Below are 27739 nucleotides of genomic sequence, written 5' to 3' on the forward strand. Positions count from 1 at the left end.
ATTCCATTCTCAGCAACAAAAAACTGAACTAGAGAGTGTCTTAAACAAATTAGGCAGTCTAGGGCTAGTACATTGGCTCTGGGATGCCATCTGGGATCCAAGCTGGAATCTTTCTGCTCAATCATCCTTATTAGTAAGTGGCTTTCATCTTGGTGGCTACAGTCTGGCTGCTTCATCTCCAGCATTGCATCCTTATTCTAGGCAGGAAAAAGGGGAAGGGTGAAGGGCAAAAGGTATCTACCAACTGAGTTTGCCTCTCGAGTGACCAAGTCAGTGGAGGGCCTTAAGGGCAAAAATGGAGGTTTCCCGAGGGAGTATTCTGTCCCTATACTATCCATGGACACTCTGCCAAAATTCCTTGCTCTCCCCGGACCTACCAATTTTGGGACACAAGACTGCTAGGATTTCTAGCCCATCACCAGAATTACAGATTTTGGATTTGCCAGCCTCCACAATCCCATCAGCCAGTTCTTAAAAATAAATCCCTCTCTTCTTTCTCTCTCTCTCTGTATGTATATGTATACAAATGTATAAATATGTATACACATACGTAACCAAAACCAATCCCATTGCCATCAAATCGATTCTGACTCATAACAACCCTATAGGACAGAGTAGAGCTGCCCCATAGGATTTCTAAGGCTGCAATCTTTATGGAAGTAGACTGCCACATCTTTCTCCTACGGAGCAGCTGGTGGGTTCCAACTGCTCACCTTTGGTTAGCAGCTGAGTGCTTAATCACTGCATCACCAGGGCTCATTATATACACATATATGTGTACACGTGTATATTGTGTGTGTGTGTTTGTGTGTGTGTGTGTGCGTAGAGAGTGAGAGGTGAGAGTCCCTGGGTGACACAGATGGTTAAGCACTTGACTACTAGCCAGAAGATGGATGGTTTGAACCCACCCAGAGGCACCTTGGAAGTCAGGCCTGGTGATTTGCTTCCTGAAGGTCATAGCCTTGAAAACCTTATGGAGCACAGTTCTACTCCAAAACACATGGGCTCACCATGTGTGGCAATTGACTGGATGACAACTAACAACAACAGTCTGGAACAGTTCCTTCATCTTTGTCGTTCATGATCTTGACATTTTGAAGAGTACAGTGCAGGTCAGTTATTTTGTAAAATCTTCTCAATTTAGATTTCGTTGATCTTTCTTCATGGTTAAGTTTAGATTGTACATCTTTGGCAGGAATATTGCAAAGGTGTTCTTGGGATGTTCTCATAATGCACCTCTCAGGGGGCACATGATATCTGTTTGTCTCATACCACCACCACCACCACCGGTTGCTGTCCGGTAGATTCCAACTCATAGTGACCCAATGTGTCAGAATAGAACTGTTTTCTGTTTTTAATGGCTGATTTTTCAGAAGTAGATCACCAGGCCTTTCTTCCGAGGTGCCTGTGGGTGGACTCGAACCTCCAACCTTTCAGGTAGCAGCTGAGTGCATTAATCGTTTGCACCACTCAAGGACTACTGTTCCATACTAGTGATGTTAATTTTGATCATTGTTTACGGTGTGGTCAGCCAGGCTTCTCCACTGTATAATTTTTCCCTTTTTAATAAATATCATTTGTGGAGAAACTTTAATACCGTGTACACATCCTATTTTTCATCAAACTTCCACCCTCCAGTTTTAGCATCTGTTGATCATTCTTGCCTGAATCAATGGTGGTTGCCAGCCTGCTTACTTTAAAGAAACTTTCCAGGACGCTCCATTTATTAACTTCCACCTATTTTGTTAAGTCCTGTGGCCGTCCCTACGTGCAAGAATGCCTGGGAAATGCACTATTATTTTGTTTTGGTACGGGCATATTGTTAACTCCCAGTGAGATTGGGGTTTTGTTAGCAAAGAGGCAGAATTGAAAACTGGACCTAGTAGTAGTATTGTAAGAATTAAATAATGTTTCTAAAAGCCTATCACAGAGCTTGTACCATGGTTAATATTTAAAAATACCCCTCCCCCACCTATGGGAACAGGGTTTTGTTTTTTAATTACTTTTGGTCACTCAGCTAGTAAATGGCAAAGCAGGTCTGCAAACCCTAGTCAAAGCACTATACCAAGGCTTCCTTTTGCTGGTTTTAAAATTCCATATTCCCTTAAATTTTTTGGCATCATTTTATCAATACAACTAAAACTACCTCTATATTGTATTAATCTACAGAACTGTTTGTGGAACGGTCTGATTTATTAGATGAAAACAGCATTGTGTGTATATTATATAAAAACTTGATGCAAATTTCTTTGTATTTGGGCATTTTCACTTCTATATAGTCCAAGACCGTTGTTCTGTTTAGGGGCAATGGCTATTCATTCCTCTGGTGGTCATAATCTGGAAAGACCTGGGAAGAAACAATGGTCAGAGAGCAATGGCATTTGCTGAACCCTATAAATAAACATACTCACGAGTTGTATTGATTCTTTGCTCTTTTTCAAATATTTAACAGAAAGAGAGAACTGTAAAAATCTTTTCTCTCCTGCCAATTACAAGAATCGGAATTTTAAAATTCCCTTGTTACAGAATCAGTATGAAAGAACATGAAAATTTAATACCAATTGGCAGCAAAATCACAGTTCATTTAACTGAAAATTTTACTTTGAGCATCATGGAATACTAATATCAGAAATTAAAAAATGATGGTAGGAAAGGAATAAATCAGGTTGTAAAATTATATACACTGGATCATCACAGCTAACTTTAAAATGTGTGCATAGGAAAAAGCCTAGAAGGAACTGCAGCAAGATGTTAATTAAGACTGGTTATATTTTGGTGAAGGACCCTGGGTGATGTTTTCTTTCAACTGTTCCATAATTTCCAGCTTTTTTTTTTTTTTTTTTGACACACGTGTATTTTTTTTTAGAAACACGAACGGTGACAGTTTTAGAGAACTTGTTACGTAGAAACAATTGCAGATAAGAAACATCTGGAGCTTGAAAAACCTTAGTTTGCCTTAGAGGAAAAGCCCAAGGAGCTCCACATTTCAGCTGTTGCCTGAGCCCAAATGTCATCCCATCCACTTTAGTACCATCTCTTTTCTTCCCTCTCCTCCATTCTAGTTCCTTTTTTCATTTATTTTTTTCTCTCTTCCTCTTAACGTAAGATAGGTGTTGAGATTAATTACAAAATTAAGGTAGTTTTATACAGAGGAAAGAACATTACTCTTTGAATCCAAATAGGCTTGGATTTGAATCCTGGCTTCTTTCTTTATTCATTCACCAAACATTAATTGAACCACTACTATGCCATCCACTCTGGTAGGCACTAGGGACTCAGCAGTGATGAAAACAAATATGTCTGCGTTTGTGGAACTTATGTTCTAGCGGGAGAAGACTGTGATTTTAGAGAACCTGGAAAGACTACTTGATCCAAAAATACCTGCCCAACCAGATGGTTATTGTTGCTCTTAGGTGTCCTTGAGTTGGTTCCGACTCATAGTGACCGTATGTACAACAGAATGGAACACTGCCCAGGCCTGCGGCATCGTAACAATCGTTGTTACGCTTGACCCCATGGTTGTAGCCACTGTGTCACTCCATCTTGTTCAGGGTCTTCCTCTTCTATGCTGATGTTCTGCTCTACCAAGCATGATGTCCTTCTCCAGGGACTGGTCTCCCCTGACGATACGTCCAAAGTATGTGAGATGAAGTCTTGCCATCCTCCCTTCTAAGGAGCATTCTAGCTGTACTTCTTCCAAGACAGATTTGTTCGTTCTTTTGGCAGTCCATGGTATATTAAGCATTCTTCGCCAACACCACAATTCAGAGGCATAGATACACATGGGAGAAGATTAAGCCATGAAGGACTTAACCTTTTGGGTCAGTAAACATCTTATTTTAAGATGCAGTTATCAATGGAAAGCGTGTATCATTGCACTTAGCAGTCCTTCATATTTTAGTGTGAATTTATTTTATATATATACATATACCTCAAGAGCTGTGCGAGAGCCATGTTTTGAAAGAATAAACATTTGTGAAAAGAGAACAATTAGGTACTATCCAGGAAAAAAAAAAAAAAATTTTTTTTTTTTTTAGGAAGGGTAGACTTGAGTGGATTTCGGAGTAGTTAGTATGAAGATCCTGTGGGAAGAGGTGACCTAGGAAGTGCAAGAAAGATGCAAAAAAGAAGAGTGGTAGGATTGTGGGGACAAATTTCACCCTGAACATATGCGTTTGCATTGGGGAAGACCCAGAAGCCCTCCCAGGTTTAGGGGCCACCCTTCTTCTTTCCCTTCATAGCCAAGCTCTTGATAGAGTGCCTTAGTATCTAGATATTTCTGAATGGCAAATACTCCTAAAATGTATCATCTCTCACACAGAATGTATAAGAAATGAATAAGAATTAATAGCAGAGCCCCATTGAGGTACAAATGCAGGCCCTCTGCTTCTTCAGTAGCTTGCCTCTTGCTCACATTTTTAAATGATAGTTTGCTTTCTGTCGGGGACCTCTGAGTCTCTGGAAAGTAACCAAGATTTTAAATATGTAGATGCCAGGGTTCTGCTGTTGTTTAAACTTGAATCTCTACATCCTCCCTCCAGTTCACTCTTCACCTCACTGCCTCTTTCCTTGTCATTCTGAAATTGCATCACTTAAGGTCATGAAGAGGTTCTCTGAGAGTCTAGGGCTTCTTGTTTAAAGGAGCAGAAAGTCTTGCAAAGGAACTCAGGTCAAAGGAGGGTCTACTTTATGACTGTAGGGGAATCATCAAGGAAATGTTTGGGAAGTATAACCTGGCTTATGAGAACAGGAGAATCAACAAGCAGCTATTGTGTGTGTGTCTGTTGGGCTTCATAGTTCTTTGCTGTGCTTTTTTCAGTGAGTCCATTCCATTCTACTGCTTCTCTCTGAGAACAGCTTTCTGACTCACAGCCTCTTTGCTGCATATGCCCTAAGCTTGCAACTGTACTATTCTCAGTCCAAACTCAACATTCCAGTCTCAAACCTACACTCACAGCTCAGCTTCCAGTGTTTGAGTTAGTATGACTCTGGGAATCTGATTGGCTCAGCATGAGTCAGGTGTCCATCCTGTTCCAATCAGAAGCTGCGCTTAATAAATGGTGCTGCTGTCATCTGCTGTGCCCCAGCACCCTTTACCACACTCATATCAGTTGCCATTGAGTCAACTCTGACTAATAGTGACCTTATGTGTGTCAGAGTGCTTCATAGGGTTTTTGATGACTGATATTTTGCAAGTAGATTGCCAGGCCTTTCTTCTGAGTCATAGTTGACTCAAACGTACAACTGTTAGGTTAGCAGCCAAGTACATTAACTGTTTGTACCATCCAGGGACTCCCCTGTACTCATAACCCCATTATTATTGCCTGTGTACTCCTTTATATTGGCTTACAGAGTGTGAGGGAGGGTAGGAGGTCTGGTATATCCTATTGCATAGACCTTTCAGATTAGTCACTTTTACCTAGTGTAGTGGTAGTTGGTATATCAACAACTATTACTACTAACAGTTCATTCAGCATGTACAAGGTGTTAAACACTGTTGTGGATAGAATTGTGTCCTCCCAAAATATGTGTCAACTTGGCTAGGCTGTGATTCCCAGTATTGTGTGGTTGTCCTCCAATTTTTGTGGTCTGATGTAATTATCCTCCATTTTGTTATGCATTGTAAATCCTAACCTCTGCCTGTGATTATAATCCCTTTTGTGAATGGGTTTTGTTTGTTTTGTTAATGAGGCAGGATTAGGGTATATCTTGAGTTCGTCTCTTTTGAGATATAAAAGAGATTAAACCAGCAAGCGAGAGAGCAGAGACAAGGGAAGGCATATGCCAAGCCACATGAAGATCGCCCAGGGGCAGAAGCTCAAAGAGACAAGGACCTTCCTCCAGAGCTGACAGAGAAAATCTTCACCGAGAGCCAGCACCCTGAATTTGGACTTCTAGCCTCCTAAACTGTGAGAAAATAAATTTCTATTTATTAAAGCCATCAGTTGTGGTATTTCTGTTGTAGCAGCACTAGATAACTAAGACACTTTACATACATTGTCTCTCTTAACTCTCCCAACCCTTCTGCTGTCATTCATTTTTATGAAAGAGAAAACTATTGAGGCAAAGAGGTTAAGTAACTTAAAGTAGGTCACAAAGCCCAATAATAGGACAGGATTTGGTCTGAGAATTCTGTCTGCAGAGCCTGTGCCCGCTCTTGCTTTTCCACATCTGCCACTGGTCTGAAGTTATTAGATGCTCGTGACAACTGCCATAGCTTTACCCTGGTTATACTACTTACTTCCCGCATCTAAGCTGTCTCCCTTTGGGGAAGTAGATAATTTATGAGATGGGGAACACTAACCAATGGGTTGGTTACATATGTGCAAATGAGTGAGCCACACAGGAACAGTGTTTCCCAGCTATTTCCAGTCTGTGACAAAGCAGTGATCTTGACCAAATATCTGGAGACAAGAAGAGACTGCCCTCTTGGTTTCTCATGCTGAGTCATCCACTAACTCAGGAAGCAGTTCGAGCACACCCACACTTTGTCATTTATATAAGCTATAGTTTTTTTTTCTTTTTTTATAGTTAATGTTCACTAATAGCTTTTAGTGCCTAGCACCTGGCACACTGTGGAGTGTTCAGTAAACTTTTTTTTTTTCCCTGTTAAACTGAATTAGCCAAGTTTAGGCTATATCTTCTCTTGTAATTGAAAACAAGAGTTACCAGAGCTGTTTTGTTTTTACTCAAGTTAGAGTCGAAGGTGAGTTGAAGTTAAAGAGAATCGTGATTAACAGGTTAACAACCCTTGGAATAGTTTTTTTTTTCAATATATGTATACATATATATATAACCAGAAAACCAAATCCATCGCCATCAAGTTGATTCCGACTCATAGCAACCCTATAGGACAGAGTAGAACTGCCTATAGAGTTTCCAACGAGCACCTGGTGGATTCAAACCTTTTGGTTAGCAGCCATAGCACTTAACCACTACATCACCAGGGTTTTCTTCTTGTGCCTTCTTCAGTCTCACCAAACATATTGGCCTCTGGAGGGGCCCAGCTTCACCCTTTAATGCTGTGGACCAATTAATTCCTCTAAGTCTGTCTACAGCTGAGCCTCAGGAAAACTGGCTTCTAGCTGCCAAGACATAGCACAGGGAAACAAACACAGTGTGAGAGCGACATCAATCTGGATAATCTGGGTTATAAGGAGAGTTTATTTATTCTCAGTTTGTGTCTCACTTGGAGTTCCTTTCCTTGTCTTTTGGACCTTCTTTACTCCCACCACCCAGGAATCAGTTCTAGGGGCTGGAGCAAAACAAAATATGCAAGGACCCTTCTCAGAGCCAAGTCTAGTTAGGAAAAGGAGTAGCCACCTAGAATCCTCAAGACTAGGCCATGAGATAGAGGGCAAAGGGGAGGTCCTGACAGCCTTCTTAAAACCCATGTTCATAGTTCCCAGTTCGTGGTTTGAAATTGAGAAGGATATTTAACTTCAGGCAACAGTCATCTCCCTACCAGGGGTAGCAATTTTAGCACATAAGACTATCCCAACACTTATTCTGATGATGACTTATTATCGTTAGTTTCTGTCAAGTCAGCCCCAATTCATGTCAACCTTATGTATAATAGAAGGAAACATTTGTGACATTTACTGCCCACTCTTGTGCCATCTTCATGATCGTTGGTAAGTTGAGTCCATTATTGCGGCTATTGTGTCAGTCCATCTCTTTGAGGGTTTTCCTCATTTTTGCTGACACTCTACTGAACAGGATGTCCTTTTCTAGCAATTGGCCTTTTCTGATGATGTGTCAAAAGTAAGTGAGCTGAAATCTTCCCATACTCACTTCTAAGGAACATTCTGATTGTATCTCTTCTAAGACTGATTTGTTCACTCCTCTGGCATATTCCAAATTCTTCACCAGCACCACAATTAGAATGCATCAGTTATTCTTCTGTCTTCCTTTTTTACTGTCCAGCTTTTGCATGCATATGAGGTAATTGAAAAGACCATGGCTTGGGTCAGTCACACCTTAGTCACCAAAATGACATCTTTGATTCTGGCCATGTACGTACTCAAAAATAAGAGAATTCATTTGTTACATATATATTTGAATTTACTCTGAAATAAATTTTTACTTTATGTATATGTTGGCCAGAAAGCAGCTATTAGTAGTAAACAGTAAAAAAACCAATTTACAATTAGTTAGATTGGGATTATGTTTATATTTTTATTCTCAAGATTAATATTTAATATTGAATGATAGTTTCTGCCTTCATTAAATCTAATTATACTCTAGATAAATTTCATGAAGTTTAACAAATACAAGTTCATTTTAATTTCATAAAATTTATATTTGATAGGACTGAGGTCCAGTAGACATTTTTAAAAAATTGATTTTGTTAAACTATAGGATCGTAATTAAGCTAATTAATAACGATCTTTTACAGAAGAAATGTAAACAGCATCCTCATTCATCAATTTGATAATTATCTTAAATGTTATACACTATCTTGGGTCCATTGCTTCACTCTAACCTGGTTGTGAATGTATAGTTTTTTATCTGAGGACTTAAGGGTCGTATTGTTTTTGTTAGGTGCTGTCAAGTTGATTCCGACTCATAGCAACCTTACGTATAACAGAACAAAACACTGCCCGGTCCTGGATCCTCCTCACAATCCTTGTCATGCTTGAGCCCATTGTTACAGCCACTGTATCAGTCCATTTCACTGAGGGTCTTTCTTTTTTTTGCTGACCTTTACTTTATGAAGCATGATGTCCTTCTCCAGGGACTGATCCCTCCTGATAACATGTCCAAAGTATGTGAGAAATAGTCTTGTTATCCTTGCTTCTAAGGAGCATTCTCGTATTTCTTTCAAAACAGACTTATTTGTTCTTCTGGCAGTCCATGGCATATTCAGTACCCTTTGCCAACACTGCAATACAAAGGCGTCCATTCCTCTTCTGTCTTCCTTATTCATAGGCTAGCTTTCACGTGCATATGAGGCGAGGCGACTGAAAATACCATAGCTTGGGTCAGGCGCACCTTAGGCTTCAAGGTGACATCTTTGCTTTTCAACACTTTAAAGAGATCTTTTGCAGCAGATTTGCTCAATGCAGTACTTTGATCTGCTTCCATGGGTGTTAATTGTGGATCTGTGTAAGATGCAATCCTTGACAACTTAAGTCTTTTCTCCGTTTATCATGATGTTGCTTATTGGTCCAGTTGTGAGGATTTTTATTTTCCTCATGTTGAGGTGCAATCCATACTGAAAGCTGTGGTCTTTCATCTTCATCAGTAAGTGCTTCAAGTCCTGTTCACTTTCAGCAAGCAAGGTTGTGTCATTTGCATAACGCAGGTTGTTAATGAGTCTTCCTCCAATCCTGATTCCCTGTTCTTCGTCATATAGTCCAGCTTCTCAGATTATTCGCTGAGCATACAGACTGAATAAGTATGGTGAAAAGATACAATCCTGACACACAGCTTTCCTGACTTTAAACCATGCAGTATCCCTTCGTTGTGTTCTAATGGCTGCTTCTTGACCTACGTACAGGCTCCTCATGAGCACAGTTAAGTGTTCTGAACTTCCCGTTTTTCACAACGTTATCCTTCATTTGTTATGATCCACACTGTCGAATGCCTTTGCATGGTCAATAAAGCACAGGTATACATCTTTCTGGCATTTTCTTCTTTCAGCAAGGATACAGCTGACATTGGCAATGATATCACTGGTTCTCTGTCCTCTTCTGAATCCGGTTTGAATTTCCAGCAGTTCCCTGTTGATGTACTGCTGCAATCACTTTTGAATGATCTTCAGCAAAATTTTACTTGCATGTGATACTAATGATAAAAAGAAAAAAAAATTTTTTTTTTTTTTTTTACTGTTGGATAATTTCCACATTCGATTGTATAACCTTTCTTTGGAATAGGCATAAACATGGATCTCTTCCAGTCAGTTGGCCAGGTAGCTCTCTTCCAAATTTCTTGGCATAGATAAGCGAGCACTTCCAGCTGTATCTGTTTGTTGAAACATCTCAATTGGTATTCCACCAATTCCTGGAGGCTTGTTTTTCACCAGTGTGTTCAGTGAAGCTTGGACCTCTTCCTTCAGTAGCATCGATTCTTGATCATATGCTCCCTCCTGAAATGGTTGAACGTCCACCAGTTCTTTTTGGTATAGTAACTTGGTGTATTCCTTCCATATTCTTTTGATGCTTCTGTGTCAGTTAATATTTGCCCCGTAGAATTCTTCAGTATTGCATCTTGAGGCTTGAATTTTTTCTTCAGTTCATTCAGCTTGAGAAATGCCAAGCGTGTTCTTCCCTTTTGGTTTTCTAACTCCAGGTCTTTGCACATGTCCTTATAATACCTTATTTTGTCTTCTTGAGCTGCAGTTTGAAATCTTCCGTTCAGCTTTTACTTCATCATTTCTTCCATTTGATTTAGCTACTCGATGTTCAAGAGCAATTTTCAGACTATCTTCTGACATCCATTTTGGTCTTTTTTCTTTCTTGTCTTTTTAATTACCTTTTGCTTTCTTCATGTATGATTTGCTTGGTGTCATTCCACAACTCATATGGTCTTCAGTCATTAGTGTTCAATGCATTAAACTTATTCTTGAGGTGGTCTCTAAATTCAGGTGGGATATACTCAAGGTCATACTTTGGTTCTTATGGACTTGTCCTAATTTTCTTTAGCTTCAGCTTGAACTTGCATATGAGCAGTTGATGGTCTGGTCGGTGGTTGGTCCCTGGCCTTGTTCTGACTGATGATATTGAGCTTTCCATTGTCTCTTTCCACAGATGTAGCCTATTTGATTCCTATGTATTCCATCTGGTGAGGTCCACATGTATAGTCACCGTTTATGTTGTTGAAAAAAGGTATTTGTATTGAAGAAGTCGTTGGTCTTGCAAAATTCTATCATGTAATCTCTGGCATCGTTTCTAAAGGGTCATATATGTCAGGTATTGTCCTGTCTTTTATTACCCTTGTCTCCCATCAAGCATATTGCCACTTAAGAACTTGTTTATTTGTGTATGTTTTTATATTTCCCTTTTTGTTGTTAAGATTATTGGCTTTCACTTCTCATTGCTGTCCACTCTAATTTGCTGTTTGTGATCCAATGTGGACCTTTAGTAGTAGGACCTTTAGTAAGCTTTTATTGAGTACTTACTCTGTTCCAGGCATTGTTCTAAGAACTTTGCATGTATTAACTAATTAAACCTCATAACCATCTGGGGAGTAGGTACTATTATTATACCCATCCTATGATTATTTAGTCAAAGTCACACAGCTAGCAAGTGGCAGAACTTGGGATTCAAATTCATTCTAGTTGCAGAGTCTACAACACTGTACTAGAATATACAATGCTGCCTCAATGTCCACATTCATTAAAATGGGTGAAAATATTAGAGAAGAATTAACACCAATACTGTTTAAATTCTTTCAAAAGATAGAAAAGGAACAAATATTCCCCAATTTGTTCTGTGAAATAAGCATAGTCCTGATACCAGAACCAGACAAAAACACCACAGGAAAACTACAGGCCAATGTCTCTTTTGAGTATAGATTCAAAAGTCCTCAACAAAATACTACCAAACAGAATCCAACATCTTGACCAAGTGGGCTTTATTCTAGAAAGGCAGGGATGGTCCAACATTAGAAAATCAATCAATGTAATTTACCACATCAATAGAACAAAGGAAGAGAACCACATGCATCTCTATAGATGCAGAAAAAGCATTTGATAAAAATCTAACACCCTTTTTTTAACTGTAGTTTTAACGGTTATTTTTTCCAGAGCATTAAAGTAATTGAAGAAAAAAAAATTTTTTAAACTGAAAAATAAAAATCCTCAGAGTATTATTTTAAGTTTAAATATTTCATTTATGCCCCAAACGGAATTAGTCATTCTACTTTCCTGCCTTTAATGGAGGCATGTTGTTGTTGGCAGTGTTAGTTATTGTAGAGTTGATCCAGACTCATGGTGATGCCATGTGTGCCAAGTAGAACTGTGCTCCATAGGGTTTTCTTTCCTTCTTTTTTTTTTTTAACTGTGCAAATTTAGGTGAAAGTTTACAGAGCAAATTAGTTTCCCATTTGATAGTTTGTACAAAAAGTATTTCATTGCCTAGGTTTCATTCCCCACAATGTGTTAGCATTCTTCCCATTTTCACCTGGGTTCCTTGTTTTCTTTAGTCCTGATTTTGTACCCCTTCCTGCCTTCTCATTTTTGCTTTGGGGCAGATATTGACCTTTTGATCTCCTATAATTAATTGTTCTAAGCAGTACATTCCTCTCAGGCATTACTGTTTATCTTATGGTTTGCCCAACACCCTTTCTTGATGAAAACCCTAAACAAGGTTGGAATGGAAGACAAATTCCTCAATATTCAGGACATATATGAAAAGCCAACAGCCAACATTATATTTAATAGAGAGAGCTTTCCACTTGGATTTGGGAATAAGACAGGGGTGCCTGTTCTCACCACTTCTATTCAATATTGTGTTAGAAGTCCTCGCCAGAGCAGTAAGACAAGAAAAAGAAATAAAAGGTATCCGGATTGGAAAAAGGAGAAGTAAAATTATCTCTATTTGCAGATGATATGGTCCTATATATAGAAAATCCTCAAGAGTCTGCAAGAAAAACTCTAGAGCTAGTAGGGGACTTTAGCAAAGTTACAGGGTATAAGGTCAACAACCAAAAATCAGTTGGGTTTCTATATACCAGCAATGAGAAACCTGAAAGAGAAATAATTCCATTTACAACAGCAACTCAGAAAATAAACTACTTTGGAATAAGTTTAACCAGGGATGTGAAGGATTTATAATTCAGTGTTTTATAATTTATAATTCCGTGTTTTATAATTTTAATAAAAATTATAAAAGAGTGCTGAAAGAGATTAAAAAAGAGTTAAATAAATGGAAAGATGTTCCCTGTTCATGGATTGGAAGACTTAATATTGCTAAGATGTCATTACTATCCAGAGTGATCTGTACATTCAGTGTAATCCCAATCAAAATTCCGACAACCTTTACAGAATGGAAAAAACAGTTCTCAACTTTATATGGAAAGGCAAGCGTCCCCCCATAGCTGAAGCAGTGTTGAAGGAGAACAAAGTAAGAGGACTCACACTTCCAGATTTTAAAACATACTATATAGCTACAGTAATCAAAACACCCTGGTACTGGTATAACAATAGACACATAGACCAAACCCAAAAAACAAACCCAATGCCCTGGATTCAATCCCGACTCACTGCCACCCTATAGGACAGGGTAGAATTACCTCATAAGGTTTCCAGGGTTGTGAATCTTTATGGAACCAGATCGCCACACCTTTCTCCTGCCAAGCAGCTGGTGGGTTCGAACCTTTGACCTTTCAGTTAACAGCCAAGCATTTTAACCACTGCACCACCAGGACCCCTTTGACACATAGACCAATAGAATAAAATTGAGAGGTCAGAAATACTAGAATGGGTGAAGTTAAAGAGTAAATAAGGTTTAGTATAGTTTCTAGAGGGTTCATCTATGAGTTACATTTTGATAACCTCTCTGTGCCTATTTCCTTGTCTGTAAAATGGAAATAATGATAGAAGGGATTGTGGTAACAATTAAATGAGTGGGAAAAAAAAATTACACACACAGTGTACGGCTCATGGCAAGTACTCGTTATTCTAAACACTATTCTTATGCTCAGTAACTGATAGCAATTATTACTATTATCCATGAGCTGTAAAGAAAATAAAATTTTGTAGCATCTAATGGTATAGAGATGTTGGAAGACCTTTGTACTTGTTCCTTCTTCAGAGCCCTCTTCCAGAGTTTGTCCATCTCCCAAAAACCTCTTCTTAAGGAACCTGATTTAAGAGATCCTGCTAGAGACTGTGAGGAACTTCCCCAGGGCCTTTCCATTCCTTAGCCCCCCATTCTCCTTTGTTCCCAACCGGCCATCCACACTCTTCCCCAGGCCTAAGGCTGGGTAGAATGTGCTCTCCGGCTCTACCAACCTTGCTGCCCTGGCTAGCACGGGCCTTTAATTTTATATTTTTATAAGTGTCTTAGTTCTCTAGTGCTGCTGTAACAGAAATACCACAAGTGGGTGTCCTTAATGAAGAGAAATTTATTTTTTCACAGTTTAGGAGGATAAATACCAAATTCAGGGTGCCGGCTCTAGGGGAAGCCTTTGTCTGTCAGTCCTGGAAGAAGGTCCTTGTCTCTTCAGTTTGTGTTTCCTGGTTCCTTCTGACAGTTCTGCTGATCTCTGAGCTGGTCTAGGGATGGTCCTTTTCTTTTCTTGGAAGACAGCAGTTGTAGCTCCTTTGGCCCATTTCCTGCTTGTAGAATTCCAAGAGGCAGACAGCATTTCCTTTCTTTCTTTCTCTGTCCCCTGCAGTCTAAGCTGATGGGTTTTCTATTATGATGATTAGATCCGTCAGTCACAGGTTTAATCTCTTTTAACAAAAGATTGTGTAGCAACGTCCTTGGTGAACATACTAGGACACATTTCCTTAGTTTGTACAACAGAGTTTTCCAAATCTTTAAGTTCTGTTTTCATTTTGCACAGTTCATTTTTAAGTCCATCTCTTCCATCTCACATTTTACTGTAAGAGGCAAGGAGAAACCACACAGCCCCGTTAAAATACTGCCTAGAAATCTCATCAGCCAGATATCCAAGTTCATCACTTACAAGTTCAAGTTCCACGAAACATTTGAACATAATTCAGACAAGTTCTTTTCCACTGCATAAAAAGCATCACTCTTCCTCCATTGTCCAGTCACATGTTCACCATTTTCTTTTAAAGCCTCACCAGAAGCACATTTAACATCCACATTTCCAGCAACCTTCTGTTGCTGGTGGCGTATGTATTCTCTAAGACCATAGAGACTTTCTCTGCAGCTCTCCTCACTTCCTTCTGAGCCTTCACCAGAATTGCCTTTGACGTCCATAATTCTATCAACCATCTCTTCAGGGCAATTTTGGCTTTACCATTAGGCACCTTAAAACTCTGCTAGCCTTCACGGATTACTCAATTCCAAAGTCACTTCCACATAGTAGGTATTTGATAGAGCAGCACCCCCACTTCTCGGTACCAAATTCTGTCAGTAATCTGGAGCTGCTTTAACAGAAATACCACAAATGGATGGCTTTAACAAACAGAAATTAATTTTCTCAGTTTAGGAGGCGAAAAGTCCAGCTCTAGGGGAAGGCTTTCTCTCTCTGTCGGCTGTAGAGGAAAGCCTTTGTCTCTTCAGCTCTGCTTCTTGGTTCCTTGGAGGTGTCTATGTGCCTTGGCATCTATTTTACCCCATCTCTACTCACTTGTTTGCTTGTTTAATCTCTTTCATATCTCTCAAAAGAAATTGATTCAAGACATAACCTACACTAATCCTATCTCGTTAATTTGACAAAGACAGCCCATTCGCAAATGGGATTATAACCCCAGGCATAAAACAAAAAAAGAAAAAACAAACCCACTGCCATCAAGTCATTTCTAACTCGTAGTTCTAGTGTCTTAGAGTAGAACTGCCCCCAAGGGCTTTCCAAGGAGAGGCTGATGGATTTGAACTGAAAACCTTTTGGTTTGCAGCTCAGCTCTTAGGCGGTGCACCACCAGGGCTCCTGAAGGTGCTGCCTAGGCTTGACTGTGGGTGTTCTATTTCCTCAAGTGGGCTGTTTGCATTTCTGAGAACTAGGCAGGCATGTCAGGCAGTTTTAGGAGCTCTAGACACACTGGGAATCACCTTCTCTGAGCATTTCCTCCCCAAGGTTGGCACTGAGTTTAAATGAGCTCAGAGCAGAGCGAGAAGTTTTTTTAAAAAATTCTTTTATGGAAGAATTTACAGTGGTCTGTACATTTTGCTTAAGACCCAAATTTTCAAGAAAAGCATTTACTCTGAGATAAACAAGAAGCATTGCCATAAAAATGAAATTATATTTAGATTTAAAATGATTTTTTAACTAACTTCTCATAATAAGAAATTCGAATGACCTCAAAAATGTCTTATGAATCAAATGAATAGTGAAACAGGTAACAAAATTATGAATGAGAGGTAAGTTATTATGCCAGCTGTCTAAGATATTACAGTTAAGTGAGCTCCTTGCCTTCTGTCTTGCTTCCTCCCACCCTCTCCTTTCTTCTTACTAGAGCCTGTATGATATTTTTGAGAAGAAAATCTTATCTGGTTTCTCTCTTGGCTAACATCCCTCTATAGCTCCCTAGTGCCTTCAGAATAAATGAGTACAGTTCTACTCTGACACACATGGGGTTGTCATGAGTTAGAATGGACTAGACAGCAACTGGTTTGGATTTGGTTTTCGTTATATACTGTGTTCTGACTCATAGCAACCCTATAGGACAGGATAGAGCTGCCCCATAGGGTTTCCAAGGCTGTAATCTTTAAAAAAGCTGCCTGCCACATTTTTCTCCCATGGAGCAGCTTTTGGGTTCAAACTGAGGACTTTTCATTTAACACTCGAGCACTTAACCACTGTGGCACCAGAGCTTGTAATGCAAGATTACTTTTCCGTATTTATTCCATTTCTGTATTCCCTTATGAGTGTAACTGGAAAAAACACACAAACAAAAACTTGGAAGGAAATAAAAGTGGTAGTCGTACTTGTATTCAGTAGTGTAACTGTGACTGATTTTTTTGTTCCCCATTTTTTACATTTTCTTATCAAGCATATATTATTTAAGATGAAAATAATAAATTTATAAATAAATTATATGGCATAAAATATAGCAGTATAGCCTCATAGCTAAGGCAAATAGTCATGGAATCCTTTGTAAAGGCAATATATTACAAACTAAGAGAAAACAATATCTCAATATAAGCCATGATACAGATAGGTAAAATCTAAAATATATCAGTTTGAAAATCAGTGTCTTTTGTTGTGGTTTATAAACTAATTAGAATCAAATCTTATAAGCATTTTATGAGAAATGCGAACAAGGCCAATGTTACAGCGGACTGGCTGGGCAGTTCAATTTACAAGTGTAAATAAGAAAGTAGAGCTTGAGAGCCAGGTTGATGCAGTGAGCAGTAAGGGCACAGGATTTGGAGTCTGCCACTTATTAAGGTGTGGTTTTGAGCAAGTTGCCCGGCCTCTCTGAAATCCATTTCCTGTTCTGTACAATAGAAACAGTGATTCCCACTGTGCAGAACTGTGTTGAGGATGGATTTAAAAAGGATAGAAGAATATAGAGCAAGTATGGACAATTCTTTTAAGGAGTTTTGCTCTAAGGAGAAGCAAAAAAATGGAGTGGTAGCTCGAGAGGGTTATTTTAGGGGAAATTTGTTGTTTTTGGAGTCCCTGGGACAAACGATTAACAGGATGAACTGCTCATGAAAAGGTTGCAAGTTCGAGTCCACCCAGAGGTGCCTGGGAAAGGAAGTCTGGCAATCTACTTCAGAAAAATCATCCATGGAAAACTCTACGGAACACAGTTCTACTCTCACACACATGGGTTTGCCATGAGTTGACATTATAGCAGCTGATTTCTTGGTTGGTCTTTTTAAGATGGCAACATTTCAGTGGAGAGGAAAACATTGATGATGAAGGAGTCCCTGGGTGGCTCAAGTGGTTAAGCGCTCGGTTTATATGCAGAAAGATTGGCAGTTTGAACCCACATGGGGTGCCTTGGAAAAAGGCTTGGCGATCTGTTTCTAAAAGGTTAAATTCTAAAAGGTTACAGCCATGAAAACCCTATGGAGTGCAGTCCTACCCTGAAACACGTAGTGTTGCCACGAGTTGGGATGGTTTGGTTTGGAGAACTGCAGGAGTGATATTCTTGAGTAGATGAGAGGGAAAGGATTAGCTGTAGAAAGGAGCACAGAATACTGAAGTAACATGTGAGAAAGAGGAGTGGAGTGGGTGGGTACAGATGCTAGTACATGCAGAGATGGGAGAGTTTGAACATGTTAAGATTGCCCTTGACGCTGTAATGGGCATGTCATCAAGTCCCTCCTCCCTCCAGCAAACAGCATGGTCAAAGGGCATGTATTAGGAGGGTAAATGGAGAGAAGCTGTTGGGGGCCGTGAGGGCGTAGATGCTATGAAATCGAGGAGAGTAAATTGAGGAACTCTTGCATAACTGTGCTGGTGGCTGAGGTAGTGTCCCAGGGCCCACTGGAAGTCAGTAGGCAAGAATTTAGAAGTGAGATCAGATGACACTGTTGTATGTTTTCCTCCAGGCGCAGTCACTGGGCTAAAGGCAAGATGTCAGCAAGGCTGATTCCTTCTGGAGGCTCTTAGGGGAGAATCAGTTTCCTTGCCTTTGCCAGCTTCTCGAGCTACATTTTTTGACTCCTGGCACCTTCCTCCATCTTCAAAGCTAGCAGCATAGGGTCATTACAACTCCTTTGCTGACTCTGCTTCCTTTAGCACATCACCTTCTCTCTAAATTACCCTCTTTCCGTTACATTGGAGGCCTGGTGGTACAGTGGTTAAGAGCTGCAGCTGCTAACTAAAAGGTTGGCGGTTTGAATCCACCAGCTACTCCTTGGAAACCCTGTGGGGAAGTTCTACTCTGTCCCATAGGGTCGCTCAGTCAAAATTGACTAGATGGTAGTGGGGATGTGATTACATTGGGCCCACCTATATGATCCAGGATAATCTCCTCATTTCAAAATGTTTTATTTAATCACATGTGCAGAATACCTTTTTTGTCGTGTAAAGTAAGGGTTCACAGGTCTGGGGATTAGGAGGGACATCTTTGGGGAACCATTATTCTGTCTTTCACAGTTGGGGAAGTAAAATATTATTTCATAAGATTATTGGTGTTTTCTATTTCCATTTTTGTGAATTACCCATTCATGACTTTTTAATTAGCCGTTAGTCTTTCTAATTCATTTGTAACAATCTCCAGTATATAAACACTGGCAGTTCTGTTTTATATTTTCCCTCAGTTTATTGCTTGCTCTTCAATTTTGTTTTCAAGATGCATAAATACATTAATTAAAAACAAAAAGCTTTATTATGGAAAACGTCAACAAATACCAGTAGAGAGAATAGTTCAGGCAGTCTGGTTTACGAGTGTCTGGTTCAGTACAATCCGTAGTTACGAACCACCCTCCTAAAGCCAATTATATAAAAAATTCGAGGTTTATACAATGGTTCGTAATAACAAACTGGCAGTACTTTGCAACATGCACCAAAACATTATTATTACAAAAACCCAGTGCCGTTGAGTTGATTCTGACTCATAGCGACCCTATAGGACAGAGCAGAACTGCCCCACAGAGTTTCCAAGGAGCACCTGGCAGATTTGAACTGCTGACCCTTTGGTTAGCACCCATAGCACTTAACCACTATGCCACCAGGGTTTCCATTATTACCATTACCAATGTATTATTATCTTAAAGATGCTTTAGTGTATCTGCAAGTGTTTCTTTAATGCTTTTTATGCATAGAAAGGTATACTATATACTAAGACAAACATTTGACTAACTGGTGTTAGATAAGAACCATACCCAACTGTTCTGACTCCTGTAGAAATTCGACTTAAAGACAGATTTAGGAACAGAACTCATTCGTAATCTAGGCACTGCCTGTATTTTAAATCTCTGCATGTTTTTCATCAAGCTTAAGTAATTATTGACTCACAGCTAGTCTTATTTTATCTGTACCCCTACCCATTTCCTTCATATTATTTATTATTTCAAAGCAAATCCCAGACATCATATCATTTCATCCATAAATATTTCGACAAAATACATTAATGATCGAAGCCTCTCATCATTTCCTCTGAGGTTCTTGGTGCCGGGCACAAGAAAGCCCAATTCACTTATCTTTGTAAAGGAGGTGAAAATAAAGCTTCAATATAAGTTTCCTGCACCTTTTAAGGAAGATGATGTTTCCATTTTCTTCAGTTTTTCTTTATCAGGAATGACCATTTTCTAATTGCTTAAACAAGTGCATTTGAGCGCCTACCATGTGGAAAATGCTGTGAGTATAACTTCAAGTTACCCTTTCACGTTTGTGAACAGGGAACTGTATTAAAAGGATTACAATTATAAAATTAGCATGTTGCCCATTGGTGCCCTGATTTAGTCCTCTTTCCATGACGACAATGATGATTGGAACATCTGCTAGAAGGCTGGCAATTGTCTGCCATGCCTGCATCATTTACGTGTTTAAATGTTCTGTGCCAAGGCCACTGGGCACTGGCATGAAAAAACAAATACACAACAAGAAGGGAAGAACATAATACCCTTCTTCTCACAGTCAGTGTGCTGCTTGGTGAACCTTCCACAGCACCAAAGGGAGGGTCCTCGTGATCGAGATGGACTTATTGGCAGCTACAGGTGGACTTATAGAGCTGTTAGCTTCCACTTCAAAAAAAAGAAATATAAAAAATACAATTATTACTTAGGACTAGGTAAGAATAGCTGATCTAGGTGATTTCTTAACAGTTCAAGACATTAAAAGCCAGTGGCAGGGCAGGCGTTCAGTGTGTGCTTGTCATAGCCTAGCAACGCAACAGCCAAGATAAACAACTCTAACCTTACTACCATAAATACCAACGGATTTGTCTGGCACAACTCTAAGTGCCTGACCACCCACACTCTTAACCCCTTGCAATCTGGTTTCCACGACTTTCCTGAAAACTCTACTTCTAAAGGTTACTCTCCAAATCCTAGGACATTATTTCAGTTTCTGTCCTATGTCTTTTCTTTACTAAGTGACTGTTGACAGCTCTGTTCCGTTCTTTAAACTTCTTGCCCTCTTAGCTTCTGTGATGCTAAATGATTCTGCTCTACTTTGGCTTTTCTGTATGCCTCATTGAATACTAAGGTAGATGCTTCCTGCTCCTATGTCTCTTATATGTGACTCTTCCTTAGGCTTTGACAGTTACGATGCTTCTCTCTTAGCATCCTCTTCTCAGGTTCAACTCTCTTGTTCTCTAATCTCTATTTCAAACCCTAACCTCTTTCCTGAGCTTCAGACACAAGTTTCTGTATAATTTCTGGGGATGTTCAGATTGACTTTTCTTACCTCAGGGTTAGTCCAATGTCTGCCTTGACCCCTAAGCCTCAGGCACCTTTACCCATTACCTCCAGACTCAGACCCACCCAGTTCAGGAGACAATCAAGGCAGGAACTAAGAGGGATCACAGCTCAGTGGATCCTAGAAATGAGCCTGATTGCTACAAATCAGGCAGGCCTGAATTCACCCGTTGACGCCAGAGTGGGTGCATAGCCGCACACCTTCCCTCCTAGGGACCTGGTGGCTGTATGTTTTTCCTTCCCTATAACTTCACACTCTCTCTCTAGACCTGAAGCTTTTTTTGCCTGAGGCCCCGAAATCTTGATTAGTTTTACCATGTCCTTTCCCAGATGATCAAATCCTATTTTGTTCTTATTTTGCTTTTTTCCTCCCAACTCTACTAGTGCTATGTCCCAGCCTACACTTACCCAGTCTTCTGGATACTGAGCCTTGAGCTACAGGGCCATCCTCCTGGATATTCACTAGGTCTTGTCCATTGCCATTTCTCACTGCCTCTCTTCCTTGTATCCTGCCCCTAACTTTCTTCATGCCCCCATCCCTCCATGCTCAAAACTACTTCAAAAAACCCTCCCAAGTGTTGTTTCTGAATGTGGTAATTCACTATTGAGCCCATCCTGCCTTCTAGTGCCATTTTAAGTCCTTTCTGGAATTTGGTGAGTTATAAAGACATAGTTACCTCTGAAATATGATTTTTTTAATTATTAATTTAAAATGTTCTTGTTTTATTGTGTTGAAATTATATGTAACAAAACATATGCCATCTCAACAATTTCTACATAACAATTGAGTAATATTGATTATGTTCTTCAAGTTATGCAACCATTCTCACTATCCTTTTCCGAATCATTCCACCGTTAACATAAACTCAATGCCCCTCTCCCCCACTCCCCTTCCTTCTTACCACTAATAATCTTTGATTTCTATATATTTGCTTATTTCATAAAAGTGAGATCATGCAATATTTATCCTCTTGCAACTAACTTATTTCACTCAGCATGGTATCTTCAGGGTTCATTCATGTGGCGGCATGCATCAGGACTTCGTTTCTCTACATGGCTGAATGATATTGCGGTGTGTGTACATACCACATTTTGTTTATATCCATTCATCTGTTGATGGGAATTTTGGTTGTTTTCACCTTTTGGCTATTGTAAAAAGTGTTGCAATGAACATTAGTGTTAAATTATTAATTTCATTAACATTCTTTTTCTTTTTAAAATTGTTTATTCCCAACTGTGCACCATGTGAAAAGTTGGAAGACTTAGTTTTGCCAGTGTCCCATAAAGTCAGGCAAGTTTTCATTTGGCATATGTGCTACCTAAAGTTGTGCCTGAAATATTTTTGAGCACGGACCTTGATCATTTGATACATCTGAAAATGCCTTCAGGTACTTTGCACACTTTTTGAGGCCTTCCACAATTATTCCCTCAATTATCATTAATGGTGGGGGGAGTCTCTCTTTTCTTCCTGTTCCTTCTTTCCTATTCAATTCTTTCATTGATTAAATAATTACTGAACACCTACTTAAGAAAGACCTGCCTCTCTAGCAGAGCTGGAAACCTCAGATGCGTGCAGAGGCTGGCTAGCAAAGGAGGTGAAGCAGGTGGTGGTTGGTGCCGCAGAAAACTGGAGAGAGGATGCCCCATCCCAAGGGAGTGGCAGCTGTAGATCTCGAGCCATTGCTATCATGTCGAAAAATGGGTACGGTGTTGCCAGATCATCATCTTTTTCAAAAGAAGCTGGACATCTTTATTTTAGTGGAAATTTCCCAGTTTTAAACGTTGGCAACCAATTCAAAAGCCTTTTAATCACTGTGAGGGCTAAACAGAATTGCTGGCTGGATCTGGCCTACAGGCTGACTGCAACCTCTGCTTTCTAGGATCCTCTCCAAGCCCCTGCATGTTCCTTGCCACCTTGTGATTTCATGGTTCCTCCTTTTGCTGTTCAGGTACCATGACCTGAACTGCCCAGCCCCATTCTCCATTTGCCCAAGTGCTGAAATCCAGCTCAAATCCTGGTGCGTGGCGTGCTTGGCTTCTCAGCAGCAACAAAGACAGAGCAAGGAGGGGAAGCTAAAATCAGAAATGGCTTGACAGGTGGTCTAAATACCAAATCGCAGGAGATCAGCCAAGGCGAGGATCAGATTTGCAATCTACCAGTATGCAGAACAGGGAGCCAGAGCACAAGAGGTTCAAAAACACAGGCTAAGGAGTCTGAGCCAGTATTAGGCACAGGACACCAAAAAATAGAATGGAACTTGATAATAGTCAGAGCAGCTTTTTTTTTTTTTTTTCTTAATGAAGAGAATTTTCCATTTTTTGGAAGAGAAATAAAAGGGAAGGACAGCTACCATGTTTTAAAGACCTACTATGTGCCATGAGTTGGCATCTACTCGACCTCTTGTCATCGAGTAGATGCCAACTCATGGTGACCTCGGAGTAGAACTGCTCTGTAGGCTTTTCTTGAATGTAATCTTTATGGAAGCAGATCACCAGGTGTTTCTTCTGTGGTCCTGCTGGGTGGGTTTGAACCACCAACCTTGAAGTTAGCCTAGTGCAAACCGTTTGTGTCACCTAGGGGCTCCTAGAACACTATTGTTGTTGGGTGCTGTCAAGTTGATTCCGACTCATAGCAACCTCACGTGACAGAGCAAAACTGCCCCATAGGGTTTTCTTGGTTGTAATCTTTACAGAAGCAAATTGCCAGGCCTTACCCCCACAGAGCTGCTGGGTAGGTTCAAACTACCTTCTACAGCAAAAGTGGAAACCCTGGTGGCGTAGTGGTTAAGTGCTATAGCCGCTAATCAAAAAGTATGCAGTTCGAATCCACCAGGCAGGCGTTCCTTGGAAACTCTATGGGGCAGCTGTACTCTGTAGGGTAGCTGTGAGTTGGAATCGACTCAATGTCAGCGGGTTTGGTTCTTTTTGGTTTATGTGCCAGAGGAGTCTTGGTGGTGCAATGGTTAAGTGCTTGGCTGCTCACTGGAAGGATAGCAGTTTGAACCCACCTAGCAGTCCTGTGTGAGTAAGGCTTCGCAATTTGTTTCTGTAAAGATTACAGCCAAGAAAACCCTAAGGGTCAGTTCCACTCTGACACATGGGTTTGCTATGAGTAAGAATCAACTTGACAGCACTTCGGAAACATCAGCCATCAAAAACCCTTTGGAGCACAATTCTACTCTGACATACAGAATTGACTCTATAGCAACTGGCTTATGTGCTAGAAGTGTCTCAGAGTAATACCTGAAGCTCAGAGTGGTGTAATAACTTATCCATGGTCGCATAGTTATTAAGTGGCAGAAGGAGAATTTTGATTTTCAGGTGTTTGTGGAAACTACTACAACATTGGTTCTCAACTTTGGCTGCGTATTAGAATCACCAGGGGAGTCTGCGTGTGTATGAGTGTACATATGTGCTTATATGATGTATTAGATATTGTGTCAGTGTGTCCAGAGTTTGACCCCTGGGGAGCTTTTTTTTTTTTTTAATTGTACTTTTGTTGAAGGTTTGCAAAGCAAACAAGTTTCTCATTAAACAATTAATATACATATTGTCTTGTGACATTGGTTACCAACCCCACAACATGTCAACACTCTCTCCTTCTTGACCTTGGGTTCCCCATTACCAGCTTTCCTGTCCCCTCCTGCCTTCTCATCCTTGGCCCTGGGCTGGTGTGCCCATTTAGTTTCGTTTTGTTTTATGGGCCTGTCTAATATTTGGCTGAAGGGTGAACCTCAGGAGTGACTTCATTACTGAGTTAAAAGAGTGTCTGGGGGCCATATTCTCGGGGTTTCTCCAGTCCCTGTCAGACCAGGAATTCTGGTTTGTGTGTGTGTTTGAGTTAGAATTTTGTTCTATGTTTTTCTCCAGCTCTGTCTGTGACCCTCTTTGGAATCACTGTGAGGGCAATTGGTGGTGGTAGCCAGGCAGCATCTAGTTGTGCTGAACTCAGTCTGGTAGTCCTTTGGACTAATCTTTCCCTTGTGTCTTTGGTTTTCTTCTTTCTCCCTTGCTCCAGACTGGGTGATACCAGTAGAGTATCTTAGATGGCTGCTCACAAGCTTTTAAGACGCCAGACACTACTCACCAAAGTAGAATGTAGAACATTTTCTTTATAAACTGTGTTATGCCAGTTGAGCTAGATGTTCCCTGAGACCATGGTACCCTGGGGAGCTTTAAAAAAATTCAGATACCTAGGTGGCACTCCGTACCAATGAAATCAGAATCTCTGGGGGTAGGCCTCGACATTAGTAGTTTTCAAAGTTCCCTAGGTGATTCCAGTGTTCAGCCAAGGTTGAGAACCACTCCTATCCATATCACAGCACTGACCTTAGCTAAGTAGTGCTTATAGAGAGAGGGTTGCTGTCATGTGCCTTCAAGTCGATTCTGAATCATAGTGACCCTGTAGGACAGAGTAGAATTGCTCCATAGGTTTCCTAGGCTGTAATCATTACAGGAACAGATTGCCAGGTCTTTTCTCCCTTGGAGCCGCTGGTGGGTTCAAACAGCTGACCTTTTGGTTAGCAGCCAAGCACTTAACCATTGTGCCATGAAGGTTTCTTATAGAGAGCGTTAAGTAGTGAGTAATAATAACGGAGGGGTCAGGGAGGTCAGTGGAACGCAGGTAATGTTATTTTCATTAGCTCTTTCTTCATGTTCATCTGTTCTCACTCCATGAATAGTCATAAACCCAGTCTGGGAGCCTACAGAATAAAGAAACAGGGGCTAATCAGGGGGTCTGAGCAATGAAGATTATAAAAGAATAAAACCCAAGTCAAACCCATTGCCACCAAGTCAATTCCAACTCATAGCGACTGTGTAAGGACAGAATAGAACTGCTCCATAGGATTTCTAAGGAGCAGCTGGTGGATTTGACCTGCTGACCTTTTTGGTTAGCAGCTGAGCTCTTAACCACTATGCCACCAAAAAAAAATAGTTCTCCAAATATTAGTTATTAACCCAGGTGCTTCATTAATGCAGGACCCATAATGATCTTTCTTTTTATTTTTTACTTTTTATTGAAGTATATAACATATGTACAGAATAAGGCATAAACCATAAATGTACAGCTCAATAAAATTTCACAAACTGAACTCACCCTTGTAACCAGCACCCGGATCAAGACCAAACCAAACCTTATCAGCACTCCAGAAGCTTCCCTCATGCCCGGTTCCTTTGAGGATAACCACTCTTCTTGCTTCTAAAAACATAGATTAGTTTTGCCTCCTTTTGAGCTTTGTACCACAGGAACTCTACAATATGTATTCTTTTGGGTCTGACTTCTTTTATTAAGCATTACATTTATGAGATTCATCTATGCTATTGCTTGTAGCCATAACAATCTTTTGATGTTAAATTCTCCCAATTTCCTTCAGAAGGATGGGTTCATTTAGACTGTAAAACTTTTCAGATGATTTATTCATAAGTTGCCTCTCTTGGTCAGTATAAAATAATCCATTCCTGAAGGATTTATTTGGAAATTTAAATTCATAAGACCAGCATTGTTGAGGATTTTGGTCTTGGCAGAGCTAGTTGGACAAGTCATTAAGCTTGAACTTCTCCATAGAGAATGACAGTATTAAACTCATAATGATTTATTAAGAATCACAAATAGGTTATAAATATTTCACATATGTAAGAGATTGAATTCCATATCTGCATCCTCCCTCCTGTGGTCTTTTTATTTTGTCATGTCTTTCAACTGCTTATGATTTTTTCCTCTGGTTAAAATTTTTTCTTTCATATCTAATATCCAGTACTACCCCTTTACTACCCCTGGATAGTACTATTATCCAGACCAACCCCTTTCTTATAGCTAAAGATGAAGTAGTGTTTTTACAGCTGTAAGAAAATGTAAGAATATGTCTTCTGAATTCTTTACATCAGCAGTCATGGATTGATTGTCAAGCTTTTTAAACACAGCATCAACTGTTAGAAAGTGCTGTATAATTTACTTCTGGTTTCCTTAGCTATTTCTTCTCTCCCTGACACTCACCATTCTTAAACAAGCTAGAGAAATGCTTGCTTGTTGTTGTTGTTGTTAGATGCCATCAAGTCAATTCTGACTCATAGCAACCCTGTGTACAACAGAATGAAACACTGCCCAGTCCTGCACCAGCCTCACAATCGTTGTTATGCTTGAGCCCGTTGTTGCAGCCATTGTGTCAATCTATCTCATTAAGGGTCTTCCTCTTTTTCACTGACTATCTACTTTACCAAGTATGATGTCCTTCTCCAGGGACTGATCCCTCCTGTTAACATGTCCAAAGTATGTGAGAGGTAGTTTCGCTGTCCTTGCTTTCAAGGAGCATTCTGGGTGTACTTCTTCCAAGACAGATTTGTTTGTTCTTTTGGCAGCCTGTGGTATATTCAATATTTTTTCCAACACCATAATTCAAAGGCATCAATTCTTATTCAGTTTTCCTTGTTTATTGCCCAGCTCTCACATGCATATGAGGTGATTGAAAGCACCAGGGCTTGGATCAGGCGCACCTTAGTCATCAAGGTAACATCTTTGCTTTTTAACGCTTTAAAGAGGTGTTTGGCAGCAAGTTTGCCCAATGCAATGCATCATTTGATTCTTTGACTGCTGCTTCCAAGGGTGTTGATTATGAATCTAAGTAAAATGAAATCCTTGACAACTTAAGTCTTTTCTCTATTTATCATGATAGTAAGCAACACCATGATAAATGCTTGCTTATGACACAGTGCTTATCACAGAAGTTTGTCACCTATGGAATTTATTCTTATGGACCAACAAGATTTGCCCATCAGAATAA

At 40.0% G+C, this 27739-nt stretch overlaps 1 long non-coding RNA gene across 2 annotated transcripts in view; it reads left to right on the forward strand.

Moving 5' to 3' along the window:
• The window catches only part of LOC111751727 (uncharacterized), a 44830-nt gene that overhangs the window by 10331 nt on the left and 6760 nt on the right, over positions 1-27739 (forward strand). For both annotated transcript variants that reach the window (XR_010322069.1, XR_010322070.1), the window contains exon 3: positions 27400-27465. This is a non-coding gene — a long non-coding RNA (uncharacterized LOC111751727). The remainder of the gene's footprint in view (positions 1-27399; positions 27466-27739) is intronic.

This window comes from Loxodonta africana, chromosome 5, assembly GCF_030014295.1.
Source record: "Loxodonta africana isolate mLoxAfr1 chromosome 5, mLoxAfr1.hap2, whole genome shotgun sequence".
NCBI classification, from domain to species: Eukaryota; Metazoa; Chordata; class Mammalia; order Proboscidea; family Elephantidae; genus Loxodonta; species Loxodonta africana.